The following is a 20,142-nucleotide window of genomic DNA, read 5'->3' on the forward strand; positions in this document are numbered from 1 at the left end:
GTATGTAAGCACGGAGGCCTTGTGGTTGCACACGCACCAACTGCATTTCAGAAAATGGTTCTAAGTGCCTCAGTGAGATGCAGAAAATGCAGACTGCTGAAAAACAAATGTCCTGCTATGACTTCATAGACTGGTGTCTGTGTCACATTACTTCACATTTCTTCAAATAAAGGATGATTTTAAAACCACTTTAAAAGGCTCCTCACGTCATAGTTTCATTGGGGTTTTTTATATTCTCAATGCAGCAAATTTCTATTGTTACTCTTGGAATTTGGTGGATTTATATCATTTACAACATTTCTGTCCTAAAAACAAAAAACAAGAATATCTGATGATATAATGTGAATCTATTTAACAGCAGGAGCTAAGCTGACTCCACTGGGTTGTTTGCTGTTTTTTGTTAAACCCCTCGAATGTGAAAATTGAAACGATACAAAAAGATCAAGACAGGAGAAGAAAACTTCCTACACTGGACAACCAGTGTGATAACTTCCATATTTACAATCACTTCTTACCTTTGAAGAAAAAAAGTAAACTTAGTAACAAGGGTTTTACAGTGGTGTTGCTGAAGGACAAAGCAAAACAGCCAGCAGTCCTGAGATGTATGAACCAGTTTGTTTGACTTTATTCACAAACAGGAAACTCTCATCAAAATCAAGACATTTAGACATGTCCTCTCTGCCTAATGGCTTCACATCGCACCTTTAGACACTTTTTTGTCATCTGACGAGGGGTCCTTTCACCCAAAAAGTTTGAACTCAAAGAAAAGCAGCACGACTGGCCTCAGATGAAAAGCATCATCTTCCTCTTCCTTATCTCAAGCCTCATCTCCCAAACTGAAGATGATGTCAGAATTACTTACTGTCAGCGCATTAGCCTGTGACCCTCCTGTCTACAGACAGCTGTCAACGAGCCAGCTAAACAAGAACAACAGCTGTAAACTAACTGTATGCCAGCTCATGTTAGCCCTACGCCATACTTTCCCTCTGATAAACAATTTGATTATATATTCACATCATTTGCTGAGTTTATTGGCTAACTGTCCATCCAACAATGTTACACCCACTTCAAAGAAAGTTCTAGTCATATGTAGTATAGTAGTCATATGTGTGTCGTATGCAAAAACAGCAGCTCCTCTCAGTATCACCGTCATCAGACTCATGGACTCATACTGGACTCATTGCACACTGAGTTCTGTAGCCAGAGTAAACAGACATGGACGCGTCTCACCTGACACTGACAGCTTACCCAGACAGCAGGCCAAACCGTAAAGACAAGTAATGACTAGCAGACAGAGTGTGCCAGGTACACACAACTGTACACGTATTTTAGCTTGGATGTGATGGTGAAGAACGTGATCCCTGAGAGAAGTTATACAGTGCTATTAGCGCAGTGGTTTCTCCACTATCTCTGTTTCTATCCAAAAGAGAAAATGTAATTATACTCTGAGACTGTAGTCAAGCTGTATCCACTGTTCTGCATGTATAGTCAAATGAAATGCATAAATTAAATAAATCTGTCTGAGACGATGTAATTAAAAAGAGGGGAAAATAGACTGAGAAAAGTTAGAGTGTGTGTGTGTGTGTGTGTGTGCATTTTTGAAACTGTGAGTGGGCAGGGAATGTTATGCTACACATGGAAGTCAGCTTAATTGGTTGACTTTTGCTGGCCTCACCAGCAAAAGCCCTCTCATTAACCGCAATGAGTGGGCACACCAACCACAGACACATATGTTGTACATGCATTCATCCACACACACACACACACACACACACACACACACACACACACACACACACACACACACACATACCAAGGTAAATAGAGAGAAAATAGGTTTTGGACTATTTTCTGGCATTGATGACATCATGCCAGCTGTTAGTGAGCTCATAGACAAGAAGATGCAGACTGTGAACAACAGGAATCCTAGCAAGATAAAGGAAACATGGTTTGTGCACTTTCTTTGGTCTGGTTGGCTGTTTGTGCTCTTCACCACATCTGTTTGTCACAGCACAATGCTACCATCAGCATGCACCGAGGAGAAAGAAGTCGTCCTGATATACTGCTGTTTGCTACTTTCAAAATCCCACTTTTTGGAAGCCTTAGGTAGATGCACACTGGTCCTGAACAACACTGTTACTGACCCTAAAATTATGGATAATTGGATGCCACAGCACTGTTACCATTCAAAAGCTCTTAATTCTGCAGTATAGTTGCTTCCAAAGCACAAACAAAGGCAAAAAGAGATGAGAGCCCCAGCTAAAACAAACAAATGAGGAGGAAGCCCGTAAATCCAGACTCAGGATGAGTACATGATTTAAAATTATGCTACAGGTAAAAGAAACTAACTGTAACCTTGACAAAGCTACAATTTTAGATTAATACAGGTTTTAGAGGGCAACTAACACTGAAATGAAATAATCATATGGTCCTTTGTTGGTTTATTTTAGGAGCATGCTAAAGCACCTGTTATTGCCCAAGGTAACATTTGCAGTTGATTGTACTTAAACAATACTGCTTTGTTTGTGTAAAGAACAAGAATGCAGAGAAGTGTTTTTACTTTTATTCCTTACTGTAATTACAAAAGACTGCAGAAGAGCTGCAACACGTCTTATGCTTCAGTAGGGGGACGTGTTTATACAAAGACAAATGCAAACAATTCAAAAGCAATTTGCACTGATAACACATCATCACAGCCAGACGTACAAGTTAAAGTAACTACCATCAAAGAACTCTCTTTATGAAATCCGCCATGACACTTCCACACTTAACAAGCATGCTCAGATAGGTTAGGTGCTCGTGCAGTATGCTGCCAAACATACAATATCACATTTGAATCATCAAATATGAAACTATAAAAAGCTTTAGCATTAGAAAAATTGTGAAATAAAAAAACAAGGTTGATCTGTAGCAAAACAGTGTTCAAGCATAGCCTTAGTGTGAGAGTATCTCTTTTACCACTGGCATGTGTGTATCTGCAGGGGAAGACCTTTAAAGCAGAAATATGACCTTTTAAGGGGTCTTTGGAGTTGGTATGCATGTTAGCGGCCCACTGCCTATTTTGTTTTCGACTGTCTTAAACTGAGGTTGTCCGTTCTATTTCCAGCAGCTCCACTAGTGCTCCAAGGGTTCTGGGTTCCACCGCCACCTGGTCTCTAAGTCTGACGTCATTAGCCGTTTCGGGGTCCTAAAGTTCTGGTCTTAAAATCAATCAAACACTGCGGCATCACTGAGAGTTACAAACTGTCTAAATTCTTTCATCTGTAATAAAATGATCAGTGTTGCTGCTTTACCAGGTGTAACTATTAAATTTAACATCCAGGCATCCATGAAAACAGAATTTATGAAGTTTAACAGAGTTAGAAGTTAGCAGGAAGTTAGCTCGCTAGCTTCCACCTAAACATGATATAGCATGTTCTGACTGAGAGATTTCTGAAAGATTCAAACGTACAGCTCTGCTATCACTTCCAACATAAATGAAGACAGAAAACTAAACAGCAGTGACGTTTGTAGGGTTACTGATGTTGGGCTAGCTGGTATATAATGATGTGCTACGTGATTTCTAACGACACAGCTATGTTAGCATAACATAAACAGTGAAGCTGGAGGATGAACGCTAACTTTTTTCCACTCGATAAAAGTTAACGTGAGGGTTCCCGATGGTTAGGGACAAATGCAATCGCATGGCAGGATGCTGTAAACGGACCAAACTTCAGTCAGGAGAAGAACTGAGATAATCCATCCACAATACGAGGTTAGTCATTAATATACTGCTGCATGGGCTGGGCTGTAGTTACATCGTAAGGGTTTAAAAACTGAGCTTTAAAAATGAACAGTGGTGATAAAAACCGAGAGAGGCCGACAGTGATCACTGTTTTTTTATGGGCTTGTTCAGATTAAATAAAACCAGATACAAAGCATTAAAACATGTTAAAAACACAACAGCCTTAATAAACTCAGACTAGTTTGGACCTGGAAGGAGGGTTCATACATCATCACTTATAGACCAGATTGTGACTAAAAGAGCAAAACAAGGTTTAAAACAGTTGTTGCCAGAAAGCCAAATCTTTTCAAACTGTTCCACCATCTATCTCTGTATAATCTGTAAATCTCTTGGGTTTCTATGCTGTCATTAAACTGGCAAAATAAACCAATACTATCAACTCTTGTCTTCAATCTGGCAGCACTGGCACCCGCATGTGGTTCCAAAAACACAAAGGTGCATGATAAGCCGGTGAATGTGATGTCACTTTTGGCGTGCTGTACAGTTCTTGAGTGTGAGAATGGTGGCTATCATAGGCCTATTGGGCTGAGTGTTTCCAGGCAGAGTGAAGAGTCCAACCGACCCTGCATCTGTGAAGCAGCTGCCTATGCCGTCATACTCTGCGTATATTGCAGAAAGGGCTGAAGGTAAATGGAGAGACCTAGCTGACAGTGAAGTCAATTCTGCTTGCAAAGTGCAATCAAACATAATGTTGAATACAGACAGTAACACAGTGGTACAATGAGATTGCATTTCACCAGCAAAAAAGCTCTTTGAGGCAACTGTTGATAGTTGTTGTGATATATAAAAAACTGAATAATTTCAACATAACTTCTGAAAAGCCAGAATAACAGCAACACTTTTATAGGGCCCAAATCCAATATAGCACATTGAAGTTCAAGCACCTTTTTTCTGCTGATCTCCATTTTTATTCCTTTTAAACAATATGTGCAAAAATATTCTTCTTAAATTGGTGGTAAATAAGGACTTGATGTCATCCCCTGAAACACAAAAGACTCCTCCGTACACCATTTACTGCTAATATGAAAACATTTTAAGTGTTCATGTGTGAATATCAAGTCAATGCTAAAATGACAGTTAATTAGTTACAGCAATTTGATTGCTCAAGCAGTAGTAAAATTGATGTCGAGTCCCCTACTGCCACATGGTGCATTACGCTGTGCACTGATCCTTGATGCTTCCAGCACCAGGACAACATTGGTGGTAAATGTTCAAATTATTAGCATGATGGCTGGTGTCTGTCAGTAGCAGCCCTAACTTCACAAGAGTCTCTGCATTTGTTCAATTAACAGATTTAAGGTGTGCAAATAAGATAATGAAATAAGATAATTTTTGTAGAGTTCTGTTGCCATTATAGTTCATGTGTGAGTTATCAGTCTTTTAAGCTGATCAGCTTACTGCGTGAATCCACTGGTTCTCATAATTCTATGTGTTCATCTGATCAGTAATGTATCTTACAGTAAAGGGTCAGAGTTTGGACTTCCCACGAGTTGGTGTTTTTAAAAGTTTTCATAAAGCTAATAAAGCTCATAGACAGGTGGGATGGTTATTTATCAGTAATTGGTGGACTCCATTTTTAAGCTGCTTTTAGCGTGTGTTACTCCCTGACTGAGGAAAGGCAGCTGACATTTAAACTTCAGATAATCATCGTGCACATAATGAACATTTGTTATTAAAACATACGATTCACATTTCATTTCACTTTATCAGATCAAAAATGTTTTTGTATTATGTTTTTTTCATAATCCACCTTTAATAAAATTCATACATTAGACCTCCATGACCCATTTGAGAAGCTTTAAATGGTAGAAACTCAAGTTTATGTCCAAGAAAGAAGACAGACAAAATAAAACAGATGACACACCAAAGGATTTGATTAATCTACGGTTTGAAGAGAAGTGGCAGCGCAGCTTTAAATCCAGTCACACTTCACTGTTTATCAGTTTTACTAAATCCATTTCTTTTTCTGTGTATGTGCTATAATATTTCATCAGTTTATCATACATAATAGTTCGTGAGCCAACAAAAAACTAATCAGTGAACAGAAAAACAGAAACAGAGCGATGGAGGAGATGACTAACACCACATATACTCACTGCTGACAAAGCAGCACTGATAAAAGGTAAAGACACACACTCTCTCTCTCTCTCTCTCTCACACACACACACACACACACACACACACACACACACACACACACACACACACACAGTAGCCTTCTGTCTCAAACCAGCATGCAGTGGTTGCTGTGTGTGTGTGTGTGTGTGTGTGTGTGTGTGTGTGTGCACCCGTGTTTTACAAGCGACATGAGACCACCACAACACTGCATTAATAAAACAAGCACTTATGTCAACAAAGGTCAAGGCCACACCGACACACACACACACTTCCTGTAAACTGACCCCATGGTGTGTTGGGGTAGCGACCTCGCCTTGCCCCTGACACCTCCCAACAAAGGAGCAGACTGAGGGAGGCAAAGGTTTGAAGGAGCATGAGGGAGTGGCAGGAGGGGGAGGCAGATCAGCCTACAAAGAGGATACGGGTTAAGCAAGCAAGTGTGTGTGTGTGTGTGTGTGTGTACTTTCTTTTCTTCACTAAATGAATCTCTGAGGTTTTCCAGTTGTTTAACCCCTTCTCACTCAGTGTGGAGTTCACTTTTTTTATCCCCAGGAGGGGATTTACTGACAATGAATAAAGAAAGAACACACAGAACTTTTGGCGGTTTAACAAATATTGGTGCTTACTGCACAGTGAAACAAATAAATATAACAGTCATGGAAAATTAAGTTTCTACTAATTACTGAGATCATTGTTCACCCATCACCTCTGTAATGTTCTTAATATTTGAGCGATTTGCATACATATCTGCTATTTCTTAAATGTGTAAACTCTGTAACATATTGTATTATTTAAATAGTTTAGTCTGTTACTGCTGCTGTCTTGGAGCAATGGATAAATAAAGTATTCTGGTTCTGATCCTTTCACTCACTTCCATAAACCATCCTGACTACGTTATCTGCAAAACTTGAATCCCTGTGAAACTTTTCTGTTCACAAAAAATATCTATATATCCAAGCAAAGACAGACCCTAGACTGCACCACTTTTGAATTTAAAGTCACATTAGATATAAAACAGACATGGTTCTTGCAAAATGGTATAAATAAGACGTGCTGTAATTTTCACAATTTTGTTAACGCCTTCACAGTATTTTAGCAAAGATTGACTGAGAATCGGCTGTGTGTGTGTGTGTGTGTGTGTGTGTGTGTGTGTGTGTGTGCGCAAGTTGCGGGGGGTGGGGGGCTCAAGAGAAAAGAAACTGGCGAGTTAACAAAGTGAGCAAAAGCCTCAAGGCACACGAGCCTGTAAGGATTGAAGAGTGTTACTGAGCTTTTGAGTCCACCTATCTGTCCATCTGACAAATGACACCACGAGCCGTCCAAATCGCCCTCCCATACTGAGCTAACACTGCAATTTACACATACACAAAAAACACAACTGCTTTTGAATTTACCCATAATCATTATCACAGTAGTAATTTTCACAGTCAAATGGCTGAGAAAAAACAAACATGGTACATTGTTACTGATTGTAGCTGAAGCAATGAAATGCTTTACATGAACAATAACATCAGCAGATTACCTGTCACAGTTTTTTCATCTATTTGGTTTCAGCATAAACAAAAGAGGAGAAACGGCTCCCTGCAGGATGCTTATGACACAGTGCAGCAGTGCAACAACAGAAATGAATTGCCTCCCTCTCACTTACTCACTCACACACACACACACACACACACACACACACACACACACACACACACACACACACACACACACACACACACACCAGGTTCTCATGGTTCATATTACCATCACATCGTCTGTCTTCATTTCATTCAGTCTTCATTTCCCAGAGAAGCGAGATAAGACCTGAAAGGAATGATGGAGGGCTCCTGTGCGTCGCCTCTAAGTGTGTGTGTGAATCCACGCGTTCACATGAGACTGTTTTTGTTTTATAAAAGTTACTGAGAAGGGCTGAGAGTTTCATCCTGCACACTAAAACACCAGGTCCCCCTTACAATGCTAGTTTTTAATTAAAGACATGTTCCTTATCAGTTTCTTGTCCGCTGTTCTGGGATCTTCTGCTGCCCTGACACTTGTTACTGCTCCGGCAATGACTTGAATTCATATATGTGCTGCATATAAGATGTGGCATCTTATATGCATATATGCTGTTCATGCTGGTTTCTGTTGCTTAAAGGTGACAAAAGTATTAAAGGAGGGAAAAATGTTATTACATATGCAGGCTGAGGTCTGAACTGAGTATTGGTCTGTGTCTCTGTGTTAGCCCTGTGATAGGCTGGTGACCTGTTCACAGTGTACTCTGCCCCCCCCCCCACCACCACCACTAATATTTCCTGTTGTCATTATGACAGGGGCTTGACCCTAATGCAACTTACTATTTCTAACATCCATCTGTATCACTTGTTCCTCTACAGCAGTGTGGTGTGTGATGGTTAGCAGTGGCACCGTGATATAAGGTAAAGCTTCCACCTGACAGTGATGCAGTGAGTGCTGCACTTTGGATAAAGGTTTTATCACTGTCACAGGCAGCTTTTCTATCAAAGCCGGTACAGTTTATATTGTAGAGTTCAGGTCACGTCTTCCTGCATACTGTGGAGGGGTGGGGGGTGGGGTGGGGGGTGAGGATGAAGTAAAGAGGTGCTGTTTGCACACCATCTGGACTGGGTCTCTGATAAGGAACAGTCAGTATACACCTCATCACTCAGCCTTGTTTTTCTCTTAACCTTGTGTAAACTACTCTGAATCTTCTTCTCTTCTCTGATGTGATTCTACATCTCGCTTTTTCATCTTCACTCATTCACCTATTAGATAAGAACAACAATATCATCCATTTGTGGGATGTATACTGCCCAAGCCATTTACCTGTGACAAACTAAGTGACATATTCTTTTTACTATTATATATAAAAACAGCTTGAGTAGCTGTGACATCCTTTGTTGGCCCATTCTGTTACAGAAAGCCTAATTACCAGCGCCACGTCACTTTCTTTATTATGAATTAGTGTTTCATTGTTTCATGTTGCAGCTGAGACTGAATATTTCTCCCAACTTCCAGACTGCTGTTATTGCTGTGGCCCTTGGCCCTGTAGGCCCACATCTTTGCATGTAATGAAAAATAATAAAACAAGGAAAAATATGGTCAAAATAATATGAATGAGCCAGACCATTATGTGTCCCCTAGTGAGTGTTATATGAGAACTATTGTAAATCCTAGTGTCTGCTCGTGTGCGCATAACAAACGAATAATGTTATACAATACATCACCGTGCATGTGCAGGTGTGGCAGTCTGAGGCACTTTAGCAGTAATTGAAACTTTTATTTTCTGAGTAGTAGCCCCATCTAGAGTAATGCAGTCCATCAGGAAAATTACTACTGTCACACACACACACACACACACACACATACTTGGAAGTGCGGGCTACTATCTCACCTTCATTCCTTAACTTGGATTTCATAGTATGTGCCCTTCTTCTGATGACTTTCATTATTTTTTCGAGCTTTGCACACACACACACACACACACACACACGCGCGCGCACGAACCCCTATATCATAGACAATCTATCTCACATATCTCTCTAAAAGGCCTTGTTGCTAGGAGATAGTGCTCTATTTATGGAGAGAGTGATAGAGAGACAATAGAATGAGTGCACATTGTGTGTGTATACACACAACTTCAGGAACTTAACTCTCCTGAACTTCTCATTCCTACTCGTCTCCTTCATTTATCCCTATCACTCTCTCATCCCGTGGCTCACACACACGCACACACTCACAGCCTTTTTTGTCCTGGACTAGAAACACAGTACGGGTGAGGACAATGTATGTGTTCATGAAGTGCATGCAAGAGTGCACATCTGAATGTGTACGTATCTGCAGGAAGCTGAATTCCTCTGTGTGCATGCATGTGTGTGCGCCCCAGCAGGTCATATAATGCTTGGCTGGTTGCATTGTCTGCCCCAGCGGTCAGTCCGTCACACACTCTGTCCCCTTAATCTGCAAATACATCTATTATAATCTGATAAAGCCTGCAGAGAAAAAAGCCCTCTTCACTGGAAACACTGAAACAAAGACACAGCTCTGCAGGGTGAAACACGAACGTACCTACAGCACCATCAATTTGCCCTTAGAAGAGCACCACCTATGAAACCTCGTATTTTCTTGATGATGAAAAATAAGAAGGCTCTCAACATGAGATAAGAGATAATGACAGATCAAAAAAATTAAAATACATAATTTACTACTTTGTTACAAAACACTTCAAAAGAAGTTGTTCATTTCATTCAATTGTTAGAAAAAAAACCTGTTAAAAAAGACTAAAAAAGAAGAAATTCAAGGATTCACATCTATTCAAATACGCCTCCTTTGTTTTTGCAGTACAGTTGTCATAACACAAAGTAATTCAGCCTTTGTGACAGCAATAATTATCAACTTGTGTTTTATATGTGCAAACAAGTACTTTGTATAAGCATCTCAACAAGTGAGATAACACAATGAAAAACTTGCAAAATAAATGAAAAGACCTTTTAGGTGCTTTTCCTATTAATGTAACCACCAGTGGAATGCTGCAGCTGTCTGTGCTGCTTGACTGAGTGCATTGTCTCTCCCAGTGGTTGGTCTCAAACCCGTAGTCCTCCTAATTCACTCAAACATTCCAGAGAATAAGGAAAAAGAAAACCTAAGCCGTAACCTTACCTTGATACGCATGTCAAATATATGCAGTAAACTCTTATTAGTCCAACACACAAGAAGTCTTGACGAAAACGATTTACCAAAGCTCTTTTTTAGTTTTTTGCCATTATTCATGACATCATCATCATCAAAATCTTTTCAAATCCTCACCCACTCACAAAACGCACAACTGCATGTAGCGCAGCACAAACACGGAAGATGTAAAATTAGAAGGTGATTTAAATTGCTATTTCAGCTCGAGCATCTTCGGATAAAGGAATGCACTGCTACAATCAGCCTTAGATGCAAAATGATTTGATTAAGATATGATACAGTTGTATATTTCTTTTATTTATTTATTTTTTTCTCTGGCGCGTTATCATTCCCAATAGGCCCACTCCACTCTTAATCAGTTGCATGTGTTCTTCTCTCTACTACAGCCTGTGCCCGCCTTTATCATTCGTCCATCCACAGTCATTTTTAAGCATATTTAATTTCACAGTGACATGTTAATTCCTTTAATCCATCACCCACTTCCTTTTTTGCTTCACATGCATGTTTCAGGAATGTCTCCAAACTTATGTTTCCAATTGAAAAGGTAAAGGGAAGAGGGGGAGGGAGGCAGCGAGACACTGCGAGAGTGAGAGAAAGAGAGACAGGAATGCAAATCTTGTCTCTGGAAGCAATTAGACAGAAAGCAAGAGCCCTCCTCTTTTTGTGTCTGAGCAGCAGCCAGTCCAGCCACCATAACCTCACCTCAACCCAGTGGATGCACACACACACACACACACACACACACACACACACACACACACACACACACACACACACACACACCTTTGCCAACACTGTTATAAAGCCAAGTCAGATCGGGTGATACTTCCCAGAGTTGAGTCCACTTTCACTGAATTGTGTGTAGTTTAAATGTTATTGTCAAGGTGACAAAACAGCGTGTATAAACAAGTGTAAACCAGATTTTTCAATGTAAGTTAATTGTTCTGTCATTTACTCACAAAATAAAAATGTAAGCATCATTAAGCCTGATAAAGTATCCTTAATGCATTGTCCATACGTATAAAGTTAGCAGAAAATATTAGTAGAACTTATGAAGATAATACAGCACACATACACACATAATGTTTAAAATGAAGCACTGCAGGTATTTCTTAATGTGTGCATATACACAGGCAGGGTTGGAATCATGCTCACAATAAAAAAATATACATGAAACACATTTTAAAAGCTATGCAATGAACGACATTATAACCTACATTGATTTCCACTCTGTATTTTGTGCTGCAGCTTAGATCAGCTCCAAACACAAAGTCAGGACTGAAGAGGAGGAATGCTGGCAGAGTTCATGAACAAAACTCGGTGTGTGAGCGACAAAGAAGCGATGTGTTGTTGTCTTCAGTGAGCGGTGAAAGAAAAACCACTGACCTGAAGATATTAGGTTGACTTTGACTAAAGACAATTACACTCCTGCCACTGTGAGGAACACACAAAGTAACACAAGCAAAGCCTGGAAAAAAACATTTCCGCTTCACCGACACTGGCAGTGTATCATTTAGGAAGACAACAGCAGCGACGCAAGTTTTATATGAAAAGTGGCATTTTTAAAACGACCTTAAAATCACCCCGGTTTCGTAGTTCCATAGCGATGCAGAGATACACACCAGCCTGTGATTAAAATAACGACATTCAAAAGCATTAAAGAATAAATCAAATAAGAAGGAATGAACTTTTAACTATCACTGTGAGAGCTGGCAGCTTCCCATCCAAAGTCACATTCCAGTCTGGTTGCAGGATAGATTCGACCTCTGAAGACTAAAATAAAACTTGTGGCTGTAAATTCATTCAAGCTGTCCATACATTAAGGACGAATCCAGAAGAACCTGTTAGATCAATTCGTAATTAATCAATTTACACCAAGATCAGACAACCTCACGTTGCCCTCTACTGTAACGGGAACTTTCCCATCACATACAGGCAACTTTTATTTTCTTTATGAAAATGAACAAGAAAATTAGTCAGCACAAAGAAACATCAGTTTGTCCTCCACCACACGGATTGGGTTTTCCCCATCTATATTTCCTGAAATATGTAACGGCCACAAAATCAAAAACAGACCTTGAAGCAAATATTTACGATACGATTAAGTCATGACGTGTTTATAAAAGTCTGTGATTGTGTGTGTGTGTGTGTGTGTGTGTGTGTGTGTGTGTGTGTGTGTGACGAGGATAAAATAACAGTAAATGACTTTGGTGCCTATTAACAAGTCGTACGTCCTATTACCTGAAAACGCTTGCCTGATTGGTTAGCTTCCTAAGTGCCTAAAAAAGTATGGCACACAATTAAAAAAAAACGAGAAGCACAAACAGAAAGGCCGGCAAATAAAATATCATCAAACACAAGAAAGACAGCAGCCAGGAGGGGAAAAGGCAAAGGCAGCTCGAACACACGAATTACACCGTGTTCATGTGTTTTGTCACCTCCTCACGAAATCAAACTATCAGGCCTCATTCTGGCGATATGTGAACACGCTCAAACACACAAAGAGTAGCACGCACGCGTGCGCGCGCGCAAACACTGGCTGCTTTGTGTTGCCGATGACTTTACATTCAGTCAGTGAATTTACAGAATGGCAAGCGACTGACTGGAGACCAGGCAACTGCAAAAGACGAGCACACACAGTTATACACAGCAAACGCTGTGACAGGCACGCGCGCGCACACACACGCGCAAACCGTGCAAAAGAAAACAAATAAATAAATAAATTCGGTCGCATACCTTGTCTGTGGGAGTACTCCAGTTTCGCCTTGCTTAAAGGGTTAACGCTTCCACAAAAACCATAAATCCTTTCAGGTTCGCATGAGAGACGCCCTGCTGCCAGGGGAAATTTCAGGGTACCTCCGACTGTCTTCTCTCGCTTTTTTCTCTGTTTCTGGAGACACCAAAAGCTCGAGCCCGGTTTTCTCGGGTTTGCTCTTGCTTGTCTCTTTCCCCGTCGGTGGGACTGCCTCAGTCTTCTCTCTGACTTCTTGTTCTATACAACCTCTGGAAGGGATGGAGACTGAAGAACACCCAGCACCCCCGTTTCCCTCTACCTTTTTTCCTCTTCTCTCTCTCCCAGATAAAGAAATCGTAAAATTCTGCTCCTTTAGTCTTTCCTCGTATCACTCTGCGTGTCTCGGTACCGTGTATAACCGCCGACCCTCGCCTGCTCCCGATACTTCTGTTACGTGTGTGCCGACGTGCTTAACTCGCTCTCTGCTCTTTCTCTCTCCACCGCTTCGTTTCTGTAAGTTTCAAGCTCTCTTGCCGGGAGAGCGAGGGGGAGGCGGGGCCAAGAGGACGAGAGGGAGCAGAGAGAAGAATGGGATTGGCTGAAAAGGAGAATGAAGAAAACAGAGTGTGTGTTGGGTCGAGCGGTAGGAGGGGCGGGACTGCAGAGCTCGGCATTTGGAAGGCTGGTGGAGTAGATTTGCAGAGGAGGAGGCGGGCCCAAGAAGGGACACTCCCACTGCCACCAACACACACTCACACACACACACACGCCTTTCCCTCCCTGTTTCTCTGCATTCTTTTCCACTGATAAAAGACTCCCCGCTTTCATGACCACGGATGTATTCGGAGCTAAACTACTACACCATTCATCACACATGACCCCTCTATGTTTTTTCGGGCGCGACTTATGACAAAAGAATAATTCATTATTTTCTCACACACCGCATCTGTGTGTGCGTGGATGCAGCAAGGCAGCTGTATAAACCAAAGGTACCAAGGCGTGAGGTGCTAGGCAGACACACAGGTAGAGAATGTGGGATTAAACATATTATACAGGGTGTCGCATGCACACACGTCCACCTCAACAATTCAAAGTTCAACAACTTCGTTATTATAGAGTGTATGTATGTATGGAGATTGGGTAAATAAATGTATCCAAATAATATAATAAAAATGTGAGTGATATTTTCAGTTTTTCACTTCAGAAGATTTTAATGCAACATTTTGCTTTCTTATTCTTTGTTAAAATTCCAGCCATTATAAATAAATAATAAAAATTTTCTTTAGAATTTAGTGTAATTTATTTTGTTGAGAATGTTCAACTGAGAAATTAACATGCTCTTAAGTGTTATTTTTAAGAAGTTATTATTAAAAATATATACATAATTTTATTCTATAGTAAAAATCATTTTTAACAGAATGCTTAAATTACATCTACAAAGAAAGCATGCTGTTTTCCTGCAATAAACAAAATAAATAAATGAATAAATTGAAATTAAACTGCACAAGACAAAGACAGTATCTGATGATTTTTAAAAGATGCTGGGTATAAGGAAAAGACTTATATGAACCATAGAAAAGTACAAAAGAAATTAGATGCAGCAAAACTGCAAAATTATGCTTTATTTCTTGTCATGCAATTAAACCAGCCTTTGTTATGAGCTCATTTGACACTGTAATATAAAGATAAGTGGTCATCTGCCCAAAGAACTAATTTAGTGTTAACACACACAAGTATATACACAGCTTAAATATTTTATTAATCTATACATCAACATCATCATTAAACATACATAGAAGCTAATGATATAAGCATCATGTTCCATAGAGGTTAATGGAGTATTGATTTTGGCACAGAGGCCACTAGCTAGGAGATGAGGATATAAAATGTGGTGTTATCTTTAATCTTTAATACTGCAGCGTTTATCACATATTTCACTACTGGACGTATGTGTATCTGCTACATTCTAAATACTTCACTTCATTCAGAGGTCCACAACAACCACCACCACCACCACCACCACAACAACAACAACAAAAGGATGGGGAAACTGTTCATTCTAAGAAATTCTTCTTCCTTCAGCTGCTCCCTTTAGCCTTACCCTTTCAGGGGTTGCCACAGCACTCCATCTCTCCTCCATGCAAGATCTCGCCTCATGGAGTGAGGATGATGATGAGAAAGGACATAGATTAAATTGCACTATTTGTGATACTTACTAGCAAAAATCATTTTTGATAGGTCTGGGGTACTTTTTAAAAAAATTCTTTATTCCATATTTAGTGGTTACTGGACCAAAATTCCACTGTTGATACAAATTTTGGAGAAATTTTTATAGGCCATCAGAGTGCATGAGTTATGTGTTGAAAACCAATACAAATTGGAGAACATAATATCAAATGTGTATGGGGATGATAAAATGAACATAATATGTAGAAAAATCAAAAGAATGGGGATTTATATTGCATATTTTATTTAAAAATATAAATGTTAATAATGGCTGTATGATGATGTTTGTGCAAAGTTTTGCTTAGATTAGTCCACTTGTTAAGGCGCAGATAGGGCACATATGCTACAGTCATAGTGAGAACTCGTCATTTGATCTCCTGCTGAATTTTTAAGTTTTCTCAGTTATAAAGAAATTAGGTGTTTAATATTTCTGGTAGTTTTATGTTAATGAGAAAGAGAAAATAATTTAAAGAAATTCCAGAAAAAACACATTACATTAAAGTTAGAAACTGATTTGTGTTTCATTGAGCAAAATATGTTTTTAATTCCCAAAGCAGACTGGATTAAAATCAATCAACCAACCAACCAGTCAAGCAATCAGTCAATCACAGATTCTCCTGATCTCAACTTGTTAAATGTACAAATCACATCTGTCCAGAAAGTCTCTTTCTTCCAGTCCAACCTCTCCACCACCAAGACCACAGAGCTGTCAAAGGATATCAAGGACAATAATGTAGACCTGCACGAGGCTGGAATGATCGCAAGAAAGGTGGTGGATCAGCCCCAAACAGGCCAGTTTATTAATGATCTAAAGGCAAAATCCAGCTCTTTGGCATCAATTCAATCTACTGGGTTCAGAGGAAGAGAAATACAATGCACTGTCTGTTGCTTTCTGTCATTACTATGTCCTGTTTGTTATCCACTTGTCTGTCTGTATTTGGATGTTTAACACCCTATGAGTTACATTTTGAGCTCAGGACTTCCAGGCAATACTCTGTACCGATGCTCTTGTATATTATACTAACCACTTGATTACAGCTGTCAGGCATGTAAGGCTGCCTGACAGCCTTTTGCACCATGCTGTTATGTCCTGGATTGTTTTAGGGGCATCTTTGCACAGCCTGCATCTGGGACTTTCCTAGTGTGGAAGACCAGACTTCTATTGATTTTGTGCTTAGAGTTTATTCCTGTGGTGTCATTATTAGTGCTTCTGTGTTGTCTTTCAGTCCAGCTTTGTCAAGCCACTGGTAGAATTTTTTGATATCAGTCATGGCATGGCACTGACCTGTCCTTGCTCGTCTTCTTTCTCTTCTTTCTGTTGCCTGGAGTATTCACTAAGCCCATGATCAGTTGTGGCCATCTTTTTTTTTGCTTTTTGTTGTTTCATTCTGGATAGTGGTTCTGACACTCACTAGTTCTTGGCCTCCTTCTTTCTATTTCATGTACAGTATCAGGGTGCTGAATTTGGGGTGAAACCCTGCATGAATCGTAAGGAGCTGTCTTGTCTTGAAGTTGGTGTTGGGGTGGCTGTAGGTCAGGAGGTAGAGCAGGTCATCTACAGATCGGAAGGTTAGTGGTTTGATCCCTGGCTCCTCCAGTTTGCATGCCAAGTATCCTTGGGCAAGATATTAACCCCAAGCTGCTCTCCAATGTATGAATGTTTGTTAGGATGCACTAAAAGTTTTGAAAAAAAAGTGCTTGGGTGAATGTGGCATGTTGTATAGATCGCTTTGAGTAGAAAAGCCCTATATAAGAATCAGCCCATTTACATTTACCATGCCAGTGACTTCTATCTCCTTAGGCCAGGTTATTATCCCAGTAGGGTGTCTAATAACTGCCAGGGCATCGGTCTTGATCTTGTTCTTCCCATTCAGCTGACTCCTTAGCACTAACCTTACTCTCTCCAGGTATTTGGCAGTTGCGTCTCTCCTAATGCCCTCCCCAGGGTACTTATAGCTATCCATAGCCAATCTTGTTAATTTGGGGGGTGAGGGGGTTCAGGCCTATGCAGAACAGCAGTGCGGACAGAACATCTCCTGGGGAAATCCCACACTTGATGGTGACCTGTGCAGTTGACTTAAAGTTGGCCTGGAGTGTCATTTGCCAGATCGACATCACATTCCTCATGATGGATCTTATGGTCCTGTTGATTATTTCTAAGAATTCCAGAATCCATGTTTAAGGCACTGAGCCATACGCTTTCTTGTAGTGAATCCTAGCGGTGAACAGGTTGGTCAGTCTGGTCTTACAGTCTGGAGTGATTGCTCTATCTAGCAGTAGCTGGTGTTTTGTCCCTTCCATGTTGTGCTGAGGCAAGTTATTGGTTGGACTTTGGATGGTATCGGATGGTCTGGCCTTCAGTTAGCCTTTCCAGGTGCATATTGTCGATTAGCTGCTGGTTCATTTGTGTTGCCAGACTGTGATGGTTACTGGTCGCTATTCAGGAAGGTTGGTTTGGTCTGCTCTTAGATCTGCTAGCCACTGAGCATTGTTGTTATGTGTTGCATTCTTCTCTCATATGCTCTTCCAGTATTGCTCTATCTCCAGCCTTGGTGGGGCTTTTCTCATATTTTTCATGTGCCTCTGAGAGTATAATAATTCAGTGAAGAACATTTGAGTTCTATTGCTCTGGTATACCTCTTCAAGTGGTTAACCAACACTGAGTCTTTGCTTGGCAGTTTCTAAGGCTTTGGGTATGCATAGCTTGTTGTACTTCTTTCTTCAACTTAGCCTCTAGTCTCCTTCTCCATGAAGGGTACTGCTTCTTGCGGCCTTGTTCATCTTATAGCCAATCATCTCAAGTATCCCCGTAGCTGTGATTTAGATCAGCTGGTTGGTTTAAGTCTTTGAATGGAGGCATTTCCTTTGAGTCAAAGGAGATCTTTATTTTCCTGACTTAGTCACGTTTTACCTTCAAAAGAACTCCAAAGAAAAAATGGTATATAAGCCTTCATCAGGGAGTTAAACCATCAATCATGTCAAGGATTCTATCTCTATCAAACTTCCATTTGGTGCGAGAATGAAACTTTTAACCGCTAGGAATCTTAAAAACGGAGAAAAAGGAGGTATGGAATGGACTTTAATTGTGACTGATTGCCTCTAAACTTCATTAGTGTGCTCTTGACTTTACCCTTCCGTAAGCTATGTTGGACTTTCAGGCATTTCAGGCTAAATTCCTGCATTATATTTGAATCTTGCAGTGTAAAACACAGCCTTTACTTTATCTATTCTAGATCCCAATTTCCTGTGGATGAAGAATACTAAAAAAGAGATTTTGACTCTTAGGACAGTTAGCTTTTTCCTTTTCTTTATCTCTATCGACTCTGCAGCAGTAAGGCTTTTCTAACACTAGAGTATTTGCTGGTGCCACCCAATGACACACAAAGTACAGCCTTTATAGGCCATCAGAGTGCATGAGTGTGAGCAGCTGTTCCCGCCATTTAAACACACTATGTATTTTTATATGAGTGAGGGTGATATGGGTTCTTTCATTTCATTCTACAGGTCCCCTACTGGGCAAATTCACAACCTTAGATAGACAGAAAGCAAGAGAGACATAGAGAAGAAAAAGAAGTGTGGGGAAAACGTGGGAGTGGGACACTGAGAGAAAGATAAAACAACTGAAGAAAAACTGTGAGTGTGTCTTAAATAAGTCAATTATTACGAAAAAACAGCAATGAGGCAAGAATTCTAAAGCAGAAGAAAGAAAATGTTAACTTTTTAAAAAATCCTTCATTCAGTGTGTTGGCATTAGAGTCAAGGGTGAGATAACATTGTGTAACCCCCTCTCATGGTGGGGTGTTTGAGTATGTGTGTAAGTCACTGTGAGTTCAGACATTTCAGCTTCCTGCCCAGACAGTAAAATAATAATAATCATCTTGACCACTGCATCCCAGTGCTGCGCAGCAACAGAGAGTAGCCTAAATGTGTTTATTTCTGCACATTATCTTGACAACTTTTCTTTTGCCTATTCAAAATAACTGATTACTAAGCTCATGTGGGGCTGGAATAAACCATTTGGGATAGGTAAAGCTGCTGTTTTATCCACCTGTGGTTTAAGTGCAACACATATTATAATAAACAAATGAATGCAACCAAAGAAATGAAAGTTACAACAGCAAAAACAATTATAATAATAATGACGACAACAATAGTGTGCACAAACCCATGAAAATGACTGCCTTCTAGGAATTTTACACAAAAATCTACAAGTTGGCCACATACCAATCTTTGTCAAATGACTCCAAGTCGACAAATGGCTTGGTGGCAAAAAACAAAGAAAAAGGGAAGAAAGAAAAAGAAAGCTTTGTGTTTCTATAGGTGTGCAGCAGCTTGACCATCCATAAATGTTTCTAGTCACACAAGAAATAGCAGGAGCTGTGACAAAACCTTCTAACATGTAGCTGGATAAATGAAGACGTCTCTAAACCACCAAACCGGTGTGGAAACCGCAAAGGATTTATTTGTTTCACCAATATTTATTAAAATAAATTTTTATCTAAGGTCAAAGCTGGTCAAAACAATACTTATTTAAATCTCCCATAAGATATGGAAGTAGTCATTTTAATGAGACTTGTGTCTGTTTTAGGAA

The 20,142-nt window shown here is 40.1% G+C and overlaps 1 protein-coding gene across 3 annotated transcripts in view; it reads right to left on the reverse strand.

Annotated features, from left to right (window-relative positions):
• Window positions 1-20,142, reverse strand: part of tenm3 (teneurin transmembrane protein 3) — a 298,938-nt gene that overhangs the window by 249,406 nt on the left and 29,390 nt on the right. Inside the window, exon 1 of one of the 3 annotated variants that reach the window (XM_039613611.1) lies at window positions 13,328-13,820. The exons of the other annotated variants lie outside the window; for them this stretch is intronic. The gene's annotated coding sequence lies outside the window, so the exon portion shown is untranslated. Of the gene's footprint in view, window positions 1-13,327; window positions 13,821-20,142 lie in introns of those variants that run through there. 3 annotated transcript variants of the gene reach the window in all.

Source organism: Oreochromis aureus, linkage group 6 (assembly GCF_013358895.1).
Source record: "Oreochromis aureus strain Israel breed Guangdong linkage group 6, ZZ_aureus, whole genome shotgun sequence".
In the NCBI taxonomy this organism is placed as follows: Eukaryota; Metazoa; Chordata; class Actinopteri; order Cichliformes; family Cichlidae; genus Oreochromis; species Oreochromis aureus.